This window comes from Delphinapterus leucas, chromosome 16 (genome assembly GCF_059928025.1).
Source record: "Delphinapterus leucas isolate spDelLeu-1000000601 "Yukka" chromosome 16, BTC_Dleu_Yukka2, whole genome shotgun sequence".
NCBI classification, from domain to species: Eukaryota; Metazoa; Chordata; class Mammalia; order Artiodactyla; family Monodontidae; genus Delphinapterus; species Delphinapterus leucas.
This window is the reverse complement of record NC_143144.1, coordinates 32,915,495-32,934,837: the sequence shown is the minus strand read 5'-3', so window position 1 is coordinate 32,934,837 and position 19,343 is coordinate 32,915,495.

Genomic DNA, 19,343 nt, shown 5'->3' with positions numbered 1-19,343 from the left:
CGGGAAGCGTCCCGGGCCCAATGTGTGCGGGCGGGGTGGGGGCCGCGGGATCCCGGCCCAGGGCTGTGCACTGTCCCAGGAGCCACGGAGAGCGATGGCACTCACAAGGCTTAGTTGGGTGAGCCCGGTCGCGGGGTTCCCCTGGCAGACCCGCGCCTGAGAGCATCTAAGTGCGCGCCCACTTTGGCTCACGTCCGCTGCCCCTCACACGGAAACTCCTACACAAACGGCACACACATTCGCTCCCACACTCAGTATTACAAACACGCTCTCACACGCACACGCACCCACACACGTACACTTTCGCTCACAAAAATGCCCGTGTACACGGCAAGCGCGCGCGCACACACACACACCACTGTGCAAACCCACATACATTCAAAAAACAAAACATCTCCCTGTGCACTAAATCCTCACGTTCATGTACACATACAAACACATCCCCTCACGTTCTCTTCCACACCCCTTCCCCAAGCCCCCCCTACTCATGATTTGCGGTACCCTCAGTCCCAAATCATAATCAGCGCCCGCGCAGCCCGGGTTGGACACACACACGCGCGCACGCGCGCCCTCCCCTCCCCGCACAAGCTGGGGAGGCTTCGGCCCGGCTCCCGCTTCGGATTCCAGGTGTGGTGGCGGCTCCACGCTCCGCGTTTTGCAGTCCGCCGCGGTGTCGGAGGCGAGGCGAGGAAGGGAGCTGGAATAACAAAGGCAAGTTGGGGAGAGCGCAAGGGGGCGCAGCCCCGGTCGGGCCGCGGGGGGAGCCTTGGTCGGCTGGGGCTTTGGAGGCTGCAGGGTCTCGGGCGCCTGAAGCCGGAGATGGGGAGGGAGGGTGGGGGTCGAGGGGCGGGGACACAGCGTGACGTCAGAGAACAATGACACCGCCGTGTGGTGGGGTGGGCGGGCACCCGGAGACAGCCGAGGCGGGGGTCTTCCCCGGGGCCTGAGACTAGCGGAAGACGTCCTGGCCCGGCCAGAGCCGCTGTCTGATTGACGAGGCCCGCTTGGGAGCGCGGATGTGCCACGCAGACTCGAGGATCGCCCCCGGCCTCCTGGGCAGTGATCAGCGCGGACCCTGGGCCAACGCGGGAGCAAGCCGGAGTACCATCCCCCCAACCCCCATTTTAGAACATCCTTCAGAGGGCTTCTCTGACCTCGGCTTGAACTCCTTCAGAGCCGGCGAGATCACTCCTTCCAGCACCGGAGGGAGAAGAGGCAAAATGAATTTGCCAGCCCTGAATTCATTCTCAAGGCTACAGTATTCTGACAGCCAGCAAACTCAGCCTGAATTCCTGAGGGCTCAGAGGACTGCAGCTCAGGGCCACAGGGGCTGGGGGACGGAGGGAGGATGCCGGGAGCCTGCTTGATTTTCCCATGGGAAATTCTGCCTCGCTATGCCATTAGGCACTTCTTTCTGGGCCTCAGTCCTTCGACCTGTCACATGGACTGTTACCACACTGCTACTTTGCTACCGCTCTCACACAGGTGTCAGCTGAGCGTCCCCTGGGGAGGGTGGATGGTATGAAAGACTTCCAGACCTCTAGGGACACCAGGGAGGCACGGTCCCAGCACATTCCTGTGGGAGGGAGCCCCAACCCCTCGTCATCAAAGTGGCCCAGGTTCATTAAGTTGGGACATGAGGGTAGCCTGAGAAACCCTTGAAGGCCTGATCCAGGGCTGGAAGGTGGGAATTCCACTTGCTGAAAGGTGGCTGGAGCCACAGCTGCCCTCCCTCCACCCCCACCCCACCCCACCTCCAAGAATGCATAGCATTGAGGCAGCCAGAAAGCCATCCCCACCCCAGGTCCAAAACCTTAGGACAGAGTTTCTGGGTGTTTAAGGACCTGGAGGGCAAGAATTCAGCCCCAGCGGGGAACTAGGCCAGTTCCTGTTACCTTGATGACCACCTACGTCAGAATGTTCAGTCCTCTCAACATTTTTGTCCAAATCTCTCAGTGAGTGACAAGGTATAGCTACCTCTAGGAAGTGGGGGGATGCAGGTGACCTTGGGGATCACCACTCATGTTCAAAAGCTCCTGTCCAGAAGACACCTACCCGCCACCTCCCTTGCCAGTTCCTTTGGCATCTGGAAACTAGGAAGTGGCTGAAGAGGGCAGAGGAGCCCAGCCCAGCACACAAAGCAGGCCCAACTCTCTGAAGCGTGGAGCCGGGGGTTAATCTCCCCTCTTCCCAGCTGAGCAAGCATGGCACTTGTTGGCAGCAAGTCCAAGAAATCTCGCCTGGGCCCTGAGTCTGCCCGGCCTCCTGGGGACCCTGGGCTCCAGTTCTTGGGACTCAGGCCCTTGCTGTCTCTATTCCACTTTCGAGAAATAACAAGGCAGGTTTGATCCCTGTGGGGTCTTGGAAGTTGCTATGACCTAGTTAGTGCCTACTGTGTGCTGGATACTGTGCTGAGGGCCTCTGAAGCGTTAGTTTATTGAATTCTCACATTGCTTTGAGTTAGGTGCTATTACCATCCCCCCTTCAGAGAAAACTGCACCGTGAGGGACTTGTCCAGGGTCAACAGGAGTCGAACTCAGGTCCTCATTAACAAAGTTTCCTGCTGGTCCCTCAGTCCCAGCTCTGTATCCTCAGCCTTAGACTCTCTGTGTGACCCTAGGCAAGTAGCTAGCCCTCTCTGGGCCTCTGTAAACCAAGGGCAAGTTCTTATCATGGTGATCAGGCATCTTTGGGGACTGTGTGTTCTGAGCCCCCACCCTCTTGGCCTTGGCCTCTGTGGGCCTGGAGGTCTGGGGTGAATCAGAGAGGTTAGTGCTTTCACTTCCCAGCCACTGGGAGCTGGAAGATGGATTCCGCTCAGCCCGTGCAGACCCATAAGTCACCTGGCTCCAGAGGCGGCTTCAGCGGCCATCAGGAGGATGCAGGCTGCACGGGGCCTGTCCGTGGGCACCAGTATGGGGCCCAGCCCACACCCACCTTCAGAACAGACTTAAGTGCTATTAATTCCCTCACCCTCCACCCTCTGGGGAGCTATCAGCAGGAGAAGAAGGCCATTGCTTAGGCCTGGGAGGAAGGTGGTGGTGGGAGGCTTTAGGTCCTGTGCAGGGTGTCATGACTGTGGTCCCCTCGGGCAGGGGCCCCTCAGTGGGCTGGGGGTGGTCAGGGGACTGACACATGTGGGGGGTGAATTCCTGCTTCTACAGGGTTGTCTCCTCTGTCTCCACTCTCCACAACCCCCTCCCCAAAAGGGAGCCAGAGGGCCAAAGGGGCAGGAGGAGAGTTACATTCATTGAGTGCGTACGCTTCCCCAAGCACTTGGGAAATAATCTCTCCTTACATCCTCTCCACAAACCAGAAGGTGTAATTTGCCTCTGAGGAAAGAAGCTCAGAGAGATTTAAGTGACCTGCTTAGGACCTCACAACTACTCAGTGGGCGGGGCTGGGAGTGAGCTGTAGGTCTGGGCTGGGCCTCTGGGTTGAGAACGGGGACTTGCCTTATCTCATCCCCAGGCTATGGTGCAGACAGGGTGACCAGCTGGGTACTCTGAGGTGGAGTAAAGACTCTTACTCACCAGGCAGTCATCAGGCCCTCCCATGGCAGTGGAATAACAGGGAGGACCTTTAGTCTTCACACCTTGGTTGGATCCAGGAGACATTTGGTCCCTGCCCAGCTCTGAGGCCTGTGCCTCTAAGGGTGGGTGGTGAGGTCCAGCAGAGAGCAGATGTGCACAGCAGGCTCTCCTGGTCTGCCTCCTCTCCGTGTACCCATCAGATGGCTCCCTCCATTCTCTGAGGCCACACCTTCCCAGCATCCAGGCCCCAATTCTCCCAGGCCCTTCCGCCAGGCCTGTTATCTTCTCAGTTTCCATCATGGAGCTCTGCCCCATAGTTCCAGCTCCAGCACCACTCACCTCTTCCCATCGGAGGCCCCAGAGAGTAAACCGAGAGCCTGCTTCCATGTCACAGACTCTGTGCCTCTGTTTCCCCATCTGCCAAGCAAGAGAGCATGGGACACACAGGGGTTGTCCAATGGCACTTGTGCCTCTGATCGTCCTGTGATTCTGTAGGTCTGAGCTTTCCAGCCTTGGGCTGAGCTACGGTGCACTTTAGGGCTTCGGGGGAGGGTGGCTGCTTTGGGGAGTGCTCTCAGAGGCCCCCTTTTGGCCAGGTAGGGACAGGAAAATATCGATACTCCAGGGAGCTGTCCAAGACTGTGAATAGGTAACAACCTTAACACCTCCCTTCAGGGGGTACCTCTCACTCTCTGAGCCTCACAACGGCCCTTTTATGGGTGACGAAACTGAGCCTCAGATGGAGGTGCTGGCTTTCCCATGGCCACACATCTGGGAAGTGTCAGAGATGGGACAGGAACCAGGTCTTCTAATCCTTCACCTGCACGAGTGCTGCCAGAGGGGAGATCTAGAACGTCCTGCACTGCAGGGTGGTGGTGGGGCGGACTCTGGGACAGGCGATGGGAGGAAGGTCAAGCCTCCTACCTCCTTCCTGAAAGCTCCCGTGCCCCGAGGGTTACCTCCTTTCTGGCGCTGGAGGGGGCGGAGAAGATCTCAGAGCCTCAACATCTCCCCTCCTCACCTGGATAGCAGTTGCCTGGCCTCAAGGCTCATACCTCTTGCCCTGACCCCGTCATGTAGCCATTCTGGGTGGCTTTCAGAATCGTCAGCATTATATACTTACTGTCCTTCTCATGCTCTGCCTACCTCCTGGGACGCACCCCTCCCAGCCTTCCAGGCCACATGTACAGCCACCTGCTGGGAAGCCTCTTCTGATTACCTCTAGCAGATGTTCTGCCTACCTCGTCTCAACCCCGTATGCTGCTGTCCCCACAGCATTGTCATCGTTATAGCAATTACTGGTTAAGTTCTTACTATGTGCCAGGCACTGTGTATAAACCCCTCCAGTCCTCACTTGAGCTGATTATTAGGATTAACGTCTCCATTTTACAGATGAGGAAATTGAGGCACAGAGAGTTTCATTTGCCTGGTGTGACACCTCACTAGTCAGGGAAGTTATTTGGTATGCGCCCCTCTCCCCTCCCTGGGGACTGCAGGCTGTAGGATGGCTCACTGTTCTATCCCATCACCCAGCACAGCTGCTGGGTGACTGATGGCCGGTCAAGTGCCGTGAGAGATGCAGGGGGCACACAAGATGAACCAGACCCAACCTTCTGGGAGCTCACAGGCTATCAGGAAGGACTACCCACACCAAATGCCACTCTGAGAGTTTGGGGAAAAGAGACTAATCGTCACTGTGTGAGGCCTGGAGGGCCGGCTTCGTTGGGGGCCTTGGAGAGACCATAGACCAGAGTGAGGTGTGGGCCTGCCCAAGGTCACACAGCAAGTTTGAGGCAGCAGTGGGGCTGAGACCCCAGGCTGCCAGTATGATGTGCCTTCTTGCACCTTGCAGCCAGCTGTAGGGCCCCTGCGTCTGTGCTTTTTCAAGGACACATGGTCTCAGACACCTCCATGATGCTGAGCTGTTCAGTGAGTGGCTCTGGTCCTTCTCTCCCCTCTATTAAAATTTTAAAAAAAAGAAGAAAGAAAGAAATCCAGGCATTGTTCCTGACTGCAGCTGGTGCCAACTAGAATCCTGCGGAACAGAATGGAGCCGAGAGCCCTGCCGCCCAGGGGCCTGGCTGCTGACACAGGGCCTTTCTCTTTTGCTTCCCAAGGGGGGCCCAGGCTGATGCTCCATGGGCACCCTCTCCACCTGCCTCCCTGGCCACAGCCCTGAGCCTCCTGCTGCCCTCACCCTCTTTGCGAAAATCCGAAAATCCGATGCCACTTGGGAGGGCCATTAGCCCCCTGCCTTCCTTCCTCATCTCCCCACAGCCTGGGGTGAGCTGGGCCTCCCTCCCTGACAGCCCGGCCCCTCACCCTACCGGGAGGGGCCTGCGATGCCTGTCTGGGAGAGTGGCAGAAATCCTTTCTCCATGGAATCATTTGGAACGCTGGGTCGATTTCAGAACATACCAGGATTTTCCATCTTCCCCGCCCCCAACCTGACTTGGCAGGTACCAGTCCTCAGCTCACCCACTAAGGCAGTAGGGAAGGCCTGGGGGGGTGGGCGAGCGGTGACAAACAGCTCTGCAGATACAGAAACGTGCTTTTTAAAGTCACTGGTTCGCCTGCTCCCTCTGCTCAAGAGACTTGATCTTAGGAGAAAAAGGCTTCTCCAAAGTCTCCCTTACTATCTTTATTTCATTCCCCCTCACTTGCCCCTTTAGAACTTTGAGCTCTGGTTTACAGCCCCTCCCCCTCCCCCCGACACACACACACACACACACACACACACACACACACACACACACACACACACAGTGAGCTGATCTGGCACAGGTTTCCCCAAATGTCAGCCCTGAGAGAGCAGCAGCCTCGCCACTACCCAGTGTCCGCTGGGAACCCTTGGGCTTGACCCAGCCAACAAAGCCGGCTTTCCAATCTCCGACTCTCCTGCAATGGGCACGGCACTTTAGAGTCTGTGAAGAGCACTTTCTGTCTCACCTGAGTGCCACGGCAGCCTCAGGAGGCAGGCAAAAGTCGACCCACTTGGCAGAGGAACAAACTGAGGGTTCAAGAGACCCAGTGGTTTGGCCAAGGTCATACAGGAAGGGGCAGAGTTGGAATGGGAAGCCTGATCTGTTGATCCCATGTCACTAAGCGGGAGTGGGGACCCGAGTGGTAATGGCCTCAGACGACGGCATTCCCAGCTCTCCAAATGCTTCCAGGAGACAGGATCTCAGACATAGTGATGCTTGCAACAAATATTTATCACATACCTGCTATGTGCCTGGCACAAAACTAGGCGCTGGAGATCCAACAGTGAGCAAAACGGATGTGGTCCGTGCTTATATTCTTATGTGGAGGAGACAGACCCCAAACAAACTGTGCAGGAAGATGTGCCTGTCCTCCCCTATCCCCCCCCAGCCCATGTGCCCTGGAAGGAACTCTGGCCGAGAGGCTGGGAGACACATGTTCTGGTCCCAGTGTTGCCACGGACTCCCTGTGTGACGTTAGACAGGGTTTTCCATCTGTGAAATCTGCAAGCATGTGGCTCCTCATGCCCTACTCCCAGCCTCTGAGTCAAGTGGTTAATAATTTCCTGGCATGAATAATTACCCTGATTACGTTTTTTCTTAAATCTGACTTTTCATAAGTTCTGGAGCCAAAAAGGGGCTTTTGATGTCATCTAATCTGAGCCCCATCACTAACAACGAACCCCTTGGTCTCATTTCTTCCCAGGAGGTGACTGTCTCTGCTCGCATCTTTCTGGAATTGGGGAGCTTGCTCCCTCACGTAGCAGATAACACCTAGTGATGTGCTGCTAAATGTTTAACAGCTGGCTCTCCAAAGCAGGGAAAACCTGATTTGTAGCATTTGCTGATTTCGCATGGTGTAAAATACTCCCACCATGGCCAATTTTAGGCTGCCACCTTAATATCAACTAGGTCAGGCAGTTCCTGAAAATTTAACAATGGGCTCCTGTGAGCCAGTCCAAACTGGCCCCAACACACCACTGCCCCGCCCCACAGAGAAGCCCTGTCCAGCTTTACTTGCTGGGAAGTTCTTCCTGTTATTGAGCAAAACATCTAATTGTCAGGAACTCCAGCCTGGAAATGCTGAGCTACTTCTCTGGGGTGTCGTACGACAAGGGGGACCTTTGGCCCCATGAAGCCCTTCAGAGAATTGGAGGAATTGACCCTGTCTCCCCGCGAGAAGGGTAGTTCCTGGGCCAAGTGGGGTCAGTGTATATTCACCGACCCTCCCTCCCTCCCTCCTTTCTTCTCTCCCCCTCCCTCCCTTCTTCCCCCCTCCCCCTCCCTCCCTTCTTCCCCCCTCCCCCTCCCTCCCTTCTTCCCCCCTCCCCCTCCCTCCCTTCTTCCCCCCTCCTTTCTCAAATATTTATTGGGCCTCAGTGACATGACAGGTATTGTACTAGGTACTGTGGACACAGTGACCCATGTCTGCTCACACTGGCCCCCTCCAGCTGGAAAGTCTCCCCACTCAGCCTGTCCACCTTTGAGGCTACGCTCAGATGTCACCCACTCTCAGAAGCCCGCCCTGACCTCCACCCCTTCCCTTCCCTCCCAGAGCCCCACCCTCCCAGAGCCTTTATCAGTCCCTGTTTGGCACTTATCACGTTCTACCTTGGATTACAGCTATTTGTGTACGCAGCTTATCTCGCTGCCAGACTGAGAGGCAGCGCAGGCTTGTTGAAAGAGCATGGACTTTGGAGCCGCACGACCTGGCCCTGCATCCCAGCCCTGCCACTTAGGGCTGTGAGCCCTTGGGAGCTTACACACACCACCTCTTGGAGCCTCAGTTTCCTTATCTGTAAAGTGGGGCTGATGATAACTACTAAGGTGGTTTGACCATTAAATGAGATTAGAAATGTAAACCTCCTTTCCTGTTCCTGTCTGGACTCTCATCCTCTTAGGGACAGATTGTGTCCAGTGCCTCTTTGTATTCTCCTGGTTATAACAATAACAGTATAACTATTAACAACAATGGCAAACACTCACATAGCACTTACTGTGTACAAGGTCTTATTCTAAGAACTAACATAGGTTAACTCACTTCATTATCACAACAACCTGGTGGCCTTGGAACTATTATTATTCCCATTAATAGATGAGCAATCTGAGGCTCAGAGAGGTTAGATAATAAGCCCGAGCTCACATAGCTAGTGAGTGGGAGAGTTGAGATTTGAATCCAGGAAAATCTGCTCCAGAGCCTTAGCTGTTGAACGCTACATCACATGGCCACAGTACAAGGGCTTGGAGGGGCTTCTGAAGTGGTGTGGGAGGGTGAGTACCCACAGTGCACCCCAGCCTGTGGACATCTTTTCCTTGACCTGTGGGGTGGGAGTGGGAGTGTACCAAGATGCTCCTGGTCTGCCCTCTAGGACCTCCCAACAGGTAAAGTTGTTTGTATTGATGAGAGGAAAGTCTCTAGGTCCCTGGGGGAAGGGGACCAAGAGGCCACTATTGGACAAGGCAATCAGAGAAGGCTTCGTGGAAGAAGTGGCATTTGCCGTGGTCCTTGACAGATGAAGAGGACCTGGACTGGGATGGACAAGACAGAACAGCAGGAGTAAAAGTGTAGAGGTGGGGGAGGTACATTAGGGGTTCATTTAAGTGTCAGGCTAGCCATTTCCCCTTGTTCTTGAGGGTGGGATGGAGCAGACAGGGTGAATGTGGGGAGGCGTGTGTCAGTTGCCCAGTCTGAACTCAGGAATAGTCAAGGGAACTGTTTTAGGGGCCTTGAAAGCCAGCACAGACCCGAAGGAGCTGAGAGCCAATTGGGCTGCTCCAGAGGCCGGACTGGCATTTTGCCTCTCTGTAATCTACTCTGAGATTCCTGAGTCCCGCTCTGCTCCCTGCTCCCATCCCTCCATTTCTCCAAGCCTCAGTTTCCCCACCTGGAGAATGGGCATGAAGAATGGACCTTTTCAGCCAGTTGAAGGATGAAACAGGCCTGGTTGGGGGGATGTGCCTCACACTCAGGGGGCAGAAAGTAGGTGGGAAGTATGGGGGTGGGGGGAATGAGAAGCTGAAAGGGGAGGGGTGGGAGGAGCTCCATGTGCACGGCCAGTGAGCGCCAAGCCTGCCAAGTTGGCTGAGGTTGTGCCTCGTGATTCCTCCAACACCACATGCTCCATTTTCCCGGCATTGCCAAAGGCTGCCCAGCTCTGCTGGCTTAGAAGCAATCTTCCTTCTAGGCTTCTGCAAGGACAGCTCCTGGCAGGCTCTGGTCTGACCCTGTTCCTCTGGTTCAGGCCCACCATGCCCCCTCCAGGTAGCATTAATTGTACTGACAAATCCCTGAGGGCATTCATTGTGTGCCAAGGGCCGTTTTAACTGCTTCTCTTATATGAACTAATTGAATCCTCACAAACACACTGTAATTACATTTCAAGCGAGGAAACTGAGGCACAGAAAGGTTAAGCCAGGTGGTCTCAAGGCGGTTCCCTGGTAGGACAGGTGAAGCCTGAGGAATGGAGTCAGCCCGTGGAGTTTAGAGGCAGGCCCTGCGAGATAGTCGTCTGGACACCTTCTAGCTGTTTCCCTGTGGGAAATACTCCAATGCCAGCCCCCCTCACACTTTTCCTTTCTGCTCATTTCAGAGTTCTCAGGCAGCTCCTCTGTCCATACATGTGCCCATATGCCCACACGTTTGACACCTTGGTCACCCAGACTCACATAGACATTCACACATGTGGTTCACTATCGTAGATTCACAGACACACACACACACTTTTATGTCCCTGAAATGACACAGTGGGGTCTGTGAACTCACACTGCATTCCCCTTGCCCCACATCCAGCCTCTGAGGATGTCCCTCCGGCCCAGGCATTTGCATTCTTGTCCGTTCAAACCGATGGGTCCAGATGTGTACACAGAGCATCCCCCTTTTTACTGCAGGTCCCGCCCATATCATTGCCCCCGCTCCGCTCCTCCAGTGAGAACTGGCCTGGGGGTGCGGTTGGGGCTTGGGGGTGGATGGTTACCCTTCCCCCAACTCCACAAGCTGCTGGAAAAACAGCAGGAAGAGGAGAGTGAATTAATCCTGGCCTCCCCTCCCCCGGGCTCTCTGTGATGCTAATTCCCTCCGCCTTTGATCCAGCCCAGGCCCCTAACTCTGAGCGGGGAGCCGGTGCTGGGCTGGCCCGAGATTAGGGCTGCCTGGGTGAAGCCCCGGGCGCATCCCCAACGTGGCAGACTGGGGTTTCTCCTCTGGGGAGGGGTCTTGGGGATTAGAGCTCTGGTTACTGACCCTGGCATTCACAATGCACTCTCTTTTGCCAGAACTTTCTCATTTTCTCTCCTCTTCTGAAGGGGCCCTGGGGTTCCCATTTTACACAGGAGCAGAGTGCGGCCCAGGGTGAAAGGACTCCAGAGGCTTCTGGGCCAGTGAGTGGTGGGTCCAGACCCGGAGCACAGGTTTTCCAGTCTCCAATCTCGCCCTGTTTCCAGTGAGGGTCTTTGTTTATTCTGGTGACTAACCCCCGCCCAAAACAAAACCCAAAAAACAAACAAACAACGATATTTATGGAGTAGTCACTACATGCCAGGAGCTGTGTCTTAAAGCATCATTCTGTTCATTCCTCACAGCAGCTTTGTCATGGTCCCACTTTCCAGGTGAGGAAACTGCTCCATGTAACTGTTGCAGTGGTGACATCCGGATTCAAACCCAGGACACAAGCTGGGCAGAGTCCCTCACTGTACAGAGAGGACACTGAAACCCAGAGAGGAGGGGAAGGACAAAGTCCACAGAGGTAGTTGGCTGGGCATTTATCTCCTACCTTCCTAGCTACATCTGGAAATGACTGGAATCTTTTATGGACGCAGTGGAGCTGGGACAAGAGTCCAGCCCCTACACTGCCCTAGAGTCGGAGATAAGGTACCTGTGAAGATGCCAAGCATAATCACACAGAGGCGTCTCATCCAGCCAGGCCTTGGGACAGCCTTGTAAACTTGGGCATAAACACAATTAAAACTTTTATTACATTATATTTCATATATATAAAAGACTATTTGTAAGCCATGAAGCACATTAAATGAACCCTCATGACCCCTGCACTTAAGAGCATGACAGACACCAGTGAGGATCTGCCCCTCCCAGCCCCTCGCTTCCCAGAGGGAACCACTACCTGACGTTCATCCATTGCTCCCTTCCTCGCTTTGACACATGGTTTTAGCACAGGTATGGGACCCCTGGGCTAACTGCACTTTTGAGACATTGAATTATACGTATGCTGCATTCGCAGGGGAAGTGACTTCTTTAAAGGGAAAGAGGAGGAGTTTTGGGGGCCACTGACACCCATGTGTCTCTTTCCTTCAGGAGCTGCCTTCTGCAGTAGCTCCTGGCTCTGGGTCTATTTGCAGTGTGGTGCCCCATTTTGCTCTCTCCCTCCCGAGAGTGCTCTGAAAAGGACACTTCTTCCTGGTGCAGCCAGCCAGCAGAAGCAGGACAAGTACCCGGGCAGCTGGGCATTCTCCGAACAAGGCATGCCAGTACGCCTTTGCATAAGCTCTTCCCTCCACCTGGAATGTCCTGCCCACCTAGTCTGCTCAGGAAACCCAGTTCCTTCTAGGTCCCACTCCAAGGTTCCATTTGCTGGGAGGTCTTCCCTGTGATCCCCATCCCCTCAGCCCCCAGCAGAGTTGGATGTGCCCTCCTCTACCCTTTCAGAGTCCTTGGACATCCCTCTGTCAGCCCTTATCCCAGGGCAGATATTCTAGTAGCTCCCAAGAGCAGCCTTTATCCCCAGATCCCAGGCATAGCCGGTGTCAGACCTGGGCAGATGTTCCCAGAGTGACCAGGATAGAATCTGGGTGAAGGTGACAGCAGATGGATGTCCCTGTTGGACCCCATGGCCTGGACCTCCAAGGTCCTAGCCAGTTTGCTCCAAGGCCCGTCTTGATGGGGGATTTGGATGCAAGGCTGGGAGGAGACTGTCTGAGGCTTGGGGCCGCTGTTTACCCATCTGCTGTGTTGACGGGTGTGTGCAAGACATGTGTGCAAGCCAGTGGGTACGTCAGCTGGTGGGTGTGGTCACAGGAGTACATACGTTCACACACGTGCTTACACACGTGTGCATACACGTAGTCCCAAGTCCACAGGCCGCGAGGAAACAAGCAGGGGCACTTCCTTTTCCTGTTTTCAACTCCCCCTCCTGCACAAGCCTGTCTTCCCTCTGAGCACCACACCGCACACGTTTATGGAGTGCCTGCGGTGTGCAAGACCCGAGGGGCTGGACAGAGCAGAGTAGGGGGCAGCTGGCCCCTGAGAGGACAGAAATGACAGGGGGGTTGCACACCAGCTACCCGTCCTGCTCTCCCTTATGCACTAGCCCTAGAAGCCAGATGCCACTGTCTCCTCTTCCCTTTAGAAGCCCCTGAAGTTCAGAGGCCAGGCAGGGGAACCAGTGGAGACAGGTGGACGAGACCAGAAGCTCTGTGCTCAATTCCCAGTCCTGGGTGCTGGATGGTACAGGGCCTGCCAGAAACCCCTACTTCCCAGGGAAACCTGGTTTTGGGAGGGGCTGCCCAGAATCCTCCCAGTCACTCTGCTTTCCCCTTGTTGGAAACCACACTTTCTGAGTGACATTTCCCAGAGCGTCCTGTAGGAGGGCGCCATAACTGTTAGCAGCAGCGGGGACTAAGGGTAGCTCTGAGCTGAGTCAGACAGGACAGTGTGGAACAGGGCCAAAGGTCTGAACTGGGGACCCGGCACTGCCCCACCCCCAACACTCACACACACATGCATGCATGTGCACACACAAATACACATGTGCATACACGCACGCACGCATGCACATGCAGAGAGGCGATGGCAGTAGCCTAAGGTCACGCACAACCAGTGCTGGCCCTCTGCCTCCCAGCCCTGTTTGCTCCTTTAACTCAGGCTGCCCTAAAGGGGACCTATGGCTGCCAGGCTTCCGGCTTGCCTCCATCTGAGAACCAGGACCCAGTGGCTGAGGGAGATGACCTTGGGGGTGGTTAGGTGCTCCTTTAGCCTGTTGTTCAGGTGGGAGGGGGACGTGGGTTACCCAGTGTGAATATGGAGGCCAGAGGAAGGGAAAATCCCTGCCTTTCCTCCCCTTAACGCCCAAATGCAACCCGGAAGGCCCTGCGTGAAGGCCTCTTTCCTGTGATGAGGATGCCCTGCGGCCTGGCAATCAGGAACTGCCTCTGATGGCCCTGCGCACACCCTGGATTCCTCGCTTCTAGCTGCAGGGTTGCGGGCAGGCCGCTTCACCTGGCTGGAGCACAGTCCTGAACCTGTACCAAGAGGAGGAACACGCTCACTTCCAGGTGTTTGGGGATGGTGGCCCAGGCCAGTGCCCAGGAGATGGCCGACACGTGGTCAGCGCTTGTTCTTGTAAGTGGCCCTGCAAGGCCAGGCTGCACTGTGTCCAGACTGCCTGGTCCACAGGACTTGGGTCTGGCCTCCGGAGAACCAAGCTCTGTCTTGGTGCTGCCTCACCAGCTGGGTGAACTTGGGGGCCTCACCCTCCTCAGCCCCGAATGAACACACCAGTTTGAGGGGCTAGAGAGACCGATCAGATGGGAAGGGCCTTGCAAATGCCCACTTTGGGGATGCTGGGGTGGGGAACAGGCCCCTGGGTGGGACCTCTTCCTTCTGGCCCCCAGCTGGGCTGAGAGCTGCACGTCCCTCACAGAGGGGAGAGCGTGTTCATTTGGGGACCCTCTCCGAGCCCTGTGCCTGCCCTCCCCGCAGGCCCCTGAGCTGCCTGGTTGGAGAGCTCTCCCTTGGGGAGTCTGAGGCCCCTTTGAAGCTGGGAAGTTTGTACTGGAGGGGCAAAGGCAGCCTGGATTCAAAGCATCTCTCCTGGCCCTTAATTACCCTTCTTCACCCATAGGTGGAATTTCCACTCAAAGAGCTAAAAGAAAGGCACCCGCTCTGCCGCAGGGGACTGGGTTTCCCTGTTGCCTTTGTGTGACAGCCGCCAGCGGGGTGGTGGCAAGCCGCTTGGGTTTCTGATTTTAATGATTTCCTGAATTCATTCTGTTTCCTACCTCAGGGGAAGGAGCAGAGGTGATCCTTTTGAAAATTCACATAATTGCTTTTATTTGATTTTTATTAAAATGCATTCAGGAATGATGTGATTGCCCCCTTTATTACGCTGTTCATCCATCTGGCCTGGGGAATCAGCCTGGAAAAAGAGGTGGGTGCAGGAGCCGGTGTGTGGTAGGGAGTGGCGACAGCCCCGCACTGGCCAAGTGGCACTGGGGGAGCCCAGCCCCGGCTGCCCCTGGCCTGGGAGGTGAGGTGATGACCCTGCTGCGCCCGCTGCGTGGCGAGCTGGAAGATGGAAGGCAGTGCCGAGCGGGGAGTGCTGTAAGCACACTCTAGATGTCCTCCCCACCCCACCCGCTCCCCCTCTGTGCCTCCTCCTCCCGACCCTGAGTCCCCAGAGGCTGAGAGCCACAGCGGTCTGCCCTCCCAGCGTCCCTCGCACCCACACTTCCCTCGGCTCCCCCAGTTGCCTGCACCTTTACTGTAGCCTCCGTGCTGGTCTCGCTGGCTCCGGGCTCAGGGCCCTCAGTCCAACTTCCCACGGGCCCCCCTGATCACGCCACTCCTCTGCTCAGGAACCTTGGTGGCTCCCGAGGGCCCCTTTCCTGCCAGGGCCTTTTGCTTTGGGACCTTCGCCTGCAGTGGAAAGTACCTTGATTTCTTGTCAGACTCGGTTCCGAAGTTGCTCTGCTTTATACTGGGCAAGTCCCTGCCTCTCGGAGCCTCAGTTGACTGATTAAAGAAACGTGAGCACCAAGGCCTTCGGGATAGGGTCACTGAGAGGGAACCACGGGGTATGTAACTCACACAGCGTGGTTTGGGGGGTTGGGGGGGAGAATCATGTGACTTGGCCCGGTGAGAGGTCAGAAGCGCTCAGCAAATGCTTGGGGTGAGAGGAAGGGCAGATTCAGCCCTGGCCCTCACTGAGGCCTCAGACCAGCTGAGGCAGCCATGGGAACAGCGATAGCATTTACTTCTAGCGCTTCTGCCCTCATGGCCCACGGCCCTTCCCTCCTCCCAGCGGAGAGTTCTGGACAGGACCGGGCCCAAGCTTTCAGCCTAGCAGGTAAGAGTGGGACTCACTGTTCTTCCTGCCTCTCGCTGCCCTTCTAGGGGATGGGGGTTGCGGTTTCCGAGGAGGGTCAGAGATGCCTTTGCTGGGCTTCCTGGAAGCCCTCTCCCCGCTGAACTTGGCACGTGCACCAGATGCCCTCCCTCCTCCACCCTCGGCATGTCTTATTGCCCTCCTCTAGCAGATGAGGTAACTGAAGCTCAGAGAGGGTAAGTGACTTGTTCACGGCAGCTCAGCTAGGAAGTGGGGGGGCTCTTGGGCACAAGAAACTAGGATGGGCTCGTGACTTCCCTGCTATCCCTGAAGCTGTTGGTGAGATGTTTTGAGGGGGTGGGTTTGGCAGCTGGGCCGGGCCAGGTGGAGCCACCCTGTGCTCTGGGGTGTGGGTGTTCGAGGCAGGCCCTCTCCACTCAGCCTCCAGTCTCTCTAGGGGGTCTGCCTCTGCTGGGTGGGCTGCACAGGGAGTCAGGTTAGCATGCGGGGCGTGGGCATACGCATCCAGAGCTCCGGTGGGTGCTTTTAATTTCTGTGAAAAGCCCATCTTCACTGAAAAAAAAAAAGACAAGCTTTTGTTGTCTGTTGCCGGTTTTCTTTTTTATGTGTTTGCTTTTATGCAAATCATTTGGCGGTGGATACAGCCGGGGGAATTCAGAGAGGGGAGGCCGTACATTTAGAAATTCAACTGTGTGGCCCCTGAGGGCCAGCTGGGGCCCTACCACCTAGGCCAGCACTCAGTACAGGGTGCTGCGCAATGCTTAGTGCAGCATGTGGCCGCTCAGCCTTGGGGAAGCTGTTACCCCCACTGGAGTGCCCTTCCCTGTTCTGCTCTGCTTGGATGGCTCCTCCGTGAAGCCCATGCCACACCAAGCCTCCCTGGATGCGCTCGCCCTCGGGTTCTGATACCTGCTCACCCTGCCTGCCTGTGCCTGGGTTCCTTGGCACAGGTTCACATCCAGTCTCTGCGGTCAGTCTGTGAGTCTGTGTAAGAGGGCAGGCCTAGTCCTCAGTCATGGGGAGGGCCATGCCGGGAGCTGGGAAAGTCCTCTAGTCTCAGCAGAGGAAATCCCAGCCCAGAGGGGCAAAGGGTGACCAACATCTTCCCTAGGACCAAGGGGTTTCCTGGGATGCAGACTTTCATTGCTAAATTGGGACAGTCTCCATCACCCTAGCTAGGGCTGCTTGCTCAGGGCCTAATAGCAAGCTCAGACCCTGAACCTCCTGATTCCCCATGGCTGGTACCATGTCCTGATGCTGTCGCTATAGACAGTCAGTACCTTCTTTTGGGGGAGGGGGACACTGAGACCCCTTGGGTGTCCAAGAGATTGGCCCAAGGCCATGGGTGAGTGGCTACAGAGCCAGACTAAGGGACCGCCAGCCCTTGAGCCTCTAGTTGGTTCCTGCATCCAGGGAAAGGGCTTTGACCCAAGGGAGGGGAGAATGGCTGAGATTTGTAGTCCTGTGGCCTGAGTGCCACTCCCCAGGCCATCTCAGACCCCACCTCCCAGCTCCGTGCTTGCAGGGCTGAGGAGGGGCTGAGCCTCCCTCCCCCACTGCACCCCAGCCTCCCTTCCCCCCAGCCCCCAGGCCCCGAAGAGCAGAGCTCCTTATCAGATCTTGGTTCTCTCCTCCGCTCTGCTGCCTCTGCCTGGCCTCCGCCCCCAACCCCTGTAGCCCTTTCCTCTCAGAAGCTCCTCTTCCGTTACCAACACAGGCAGCCTGCAGAGATGTTGGTTTCTGTTGCTTTAAAAAAAAGTTTCCTTTTGGTGAGGGCGGTGAGGGGTTGTTTACTGGGCCTGCAAAGCCTCACCGTGGGCTGCAGCTGGGGGGTGGATTTGGGCCCGAAGGCTGCACGCACAGCCCTGAGCCCCTGGATCCTGTGCAAAGGCAACCAGTGTGGAATAAACACCTGCTGTGCCCCCAGCTCGGGGCTGGGCTCTGCAGCACCTACTGTGTACTCACACTCCCTCGGGAACCTGTGCACCTGGGCCGGGGGCTATCATCCGTTTCCCACAGGAGGCAGCTGAGGCACAGCAGAGGTGGCTGGGCCCCAGGCCTCTGCATTCATGGTCCGGACTCTGCCCACCACACCGTGCTGCCTTCAGAGCTCCCCATTCCAACCTCCTCCTTCCTGACCTGCCTTTCCCCCCACACACAGGGCCCAGGCTCTCCCCACCTGAGAGACAGAGCTTCCTGAAGCTTCCGTCCTAGCATCGTGGCCCCTCTGTAGGTAGGGCCTGAGCTCTAGCCATGCCACCAGAACTGGATTTGAATTTCAAGTCCTCCTGCTGTGTGACCTCTGGCAAGTTGTTTAGCCTCTCTGAGCATCAGTTGGCTTGGCCATCAAATGAGAGAAACTTGGAGAAATCCCTGAGAGAGACTGGTGGACTCTGAAGGCTGTCAGGCAGGGGCTGGGGTCTCTGTCTGCTTAACAGGGGCCTCAGGAAGTTTCAATTGTCAGCCAGGTCTGGGGAATTGGCAGAGGTGGTGGGGAACTGCTGAAGGTGGGTGAGTGAGGGAGCACCACGATGAAGACCATGTTCCAGAAGGATCACGTAGGCATCAGTGTGGGTGAAGACTGCAGGGGAGAGGTAGAGGCTGCGGGGCTATTGAAGGGGGCTTTGCCTTCCTTTTCAGAAAAATAGGGTGATGTTCTCCCTACCCCACACCCCTGCCCACGCTCACCCCCTGCAACCAGGAGCAAGAATCATGGAGGCGAGACCATGATGGTGTGCCAGACTCCTGCCCAGGACAGATTCCCCCCACTGGCCTCCTCCCGGCTTCAGCTGTCATGCCCTGTGGGAGGAGGACCTGGAGGTTTAAGGGGTCCTGAACCCCAGCCCACACCAGCGGCCAGGTGTGACATAGGGTGTCCTCCTCCTCCCAGCAGCCCCAGTGTCCCTGAGAAGTGTTGGCAATCCAGGTCCACCTGAGAACCACAGTTTCCATTTCTCACTGACCGCTTCCCCTGGGTTTCCTAAACCTCTTGCTTCAAGCCTCCTGACACTACCTGAGTCCTTGAGAAAACTCCCTCCAACCCCTCACCTTACAGGTAAAGAAGTCCCCCCAGAGCAGGGCAGCAGCTGGGCTGTCTGTGTACACTTCCCCTGCCGCAACTCCGGCCTCCCCGCATCCAGGACATGGGAGGGAAGCTCCTGATGCAGGGAATCGAAGGCCATCTCTTTCTGTGAAGGAAGCACCTTTTCTGTGAAGTGAAGAGTTCCCCTGACATGTGTCTCCCTGTGAGTGTCACAGGCATTCTTAAAGATCTCCGCCACCTGTACTAGGTTTCCCTGGGGCTAAGCCACAGCTTGGAGGAGCTGAGGAGGCCGGGAAACTTTACTTGAGGAAACTTTACTGTTCCCCCTCCTCCTGAAGTTTGTTGGATGGAGAGTGGGAGCACCTTTATGTGGGTCCATTCAGGCTGCTACAGTACAATACCATGGACTGGGTGGCTTATAAACAAGACATTTATGTTTCACAGTTCTGGAGGCTGGGAAGTCTAAGATCTAGGTGGTGGCAGATTCAGTGTCTGCTGAGAGCCTGCTTCCTGGTTCATAGACAGCTGTCTTCTCACTGTGTCCTCACATGGTGGAAGAGAGCTCTCTGGGGTCTCTTTTATAAGGGCACTAATCCCACCCATGAGGGCTCCACACTCAGGACTTAATCGCCTCCCCAAAGTCCCACCTCCTAATACCATTACCTTGGGGGTTAGGATTTCAACCTATGAATTTCCAGAGGAAGCATTT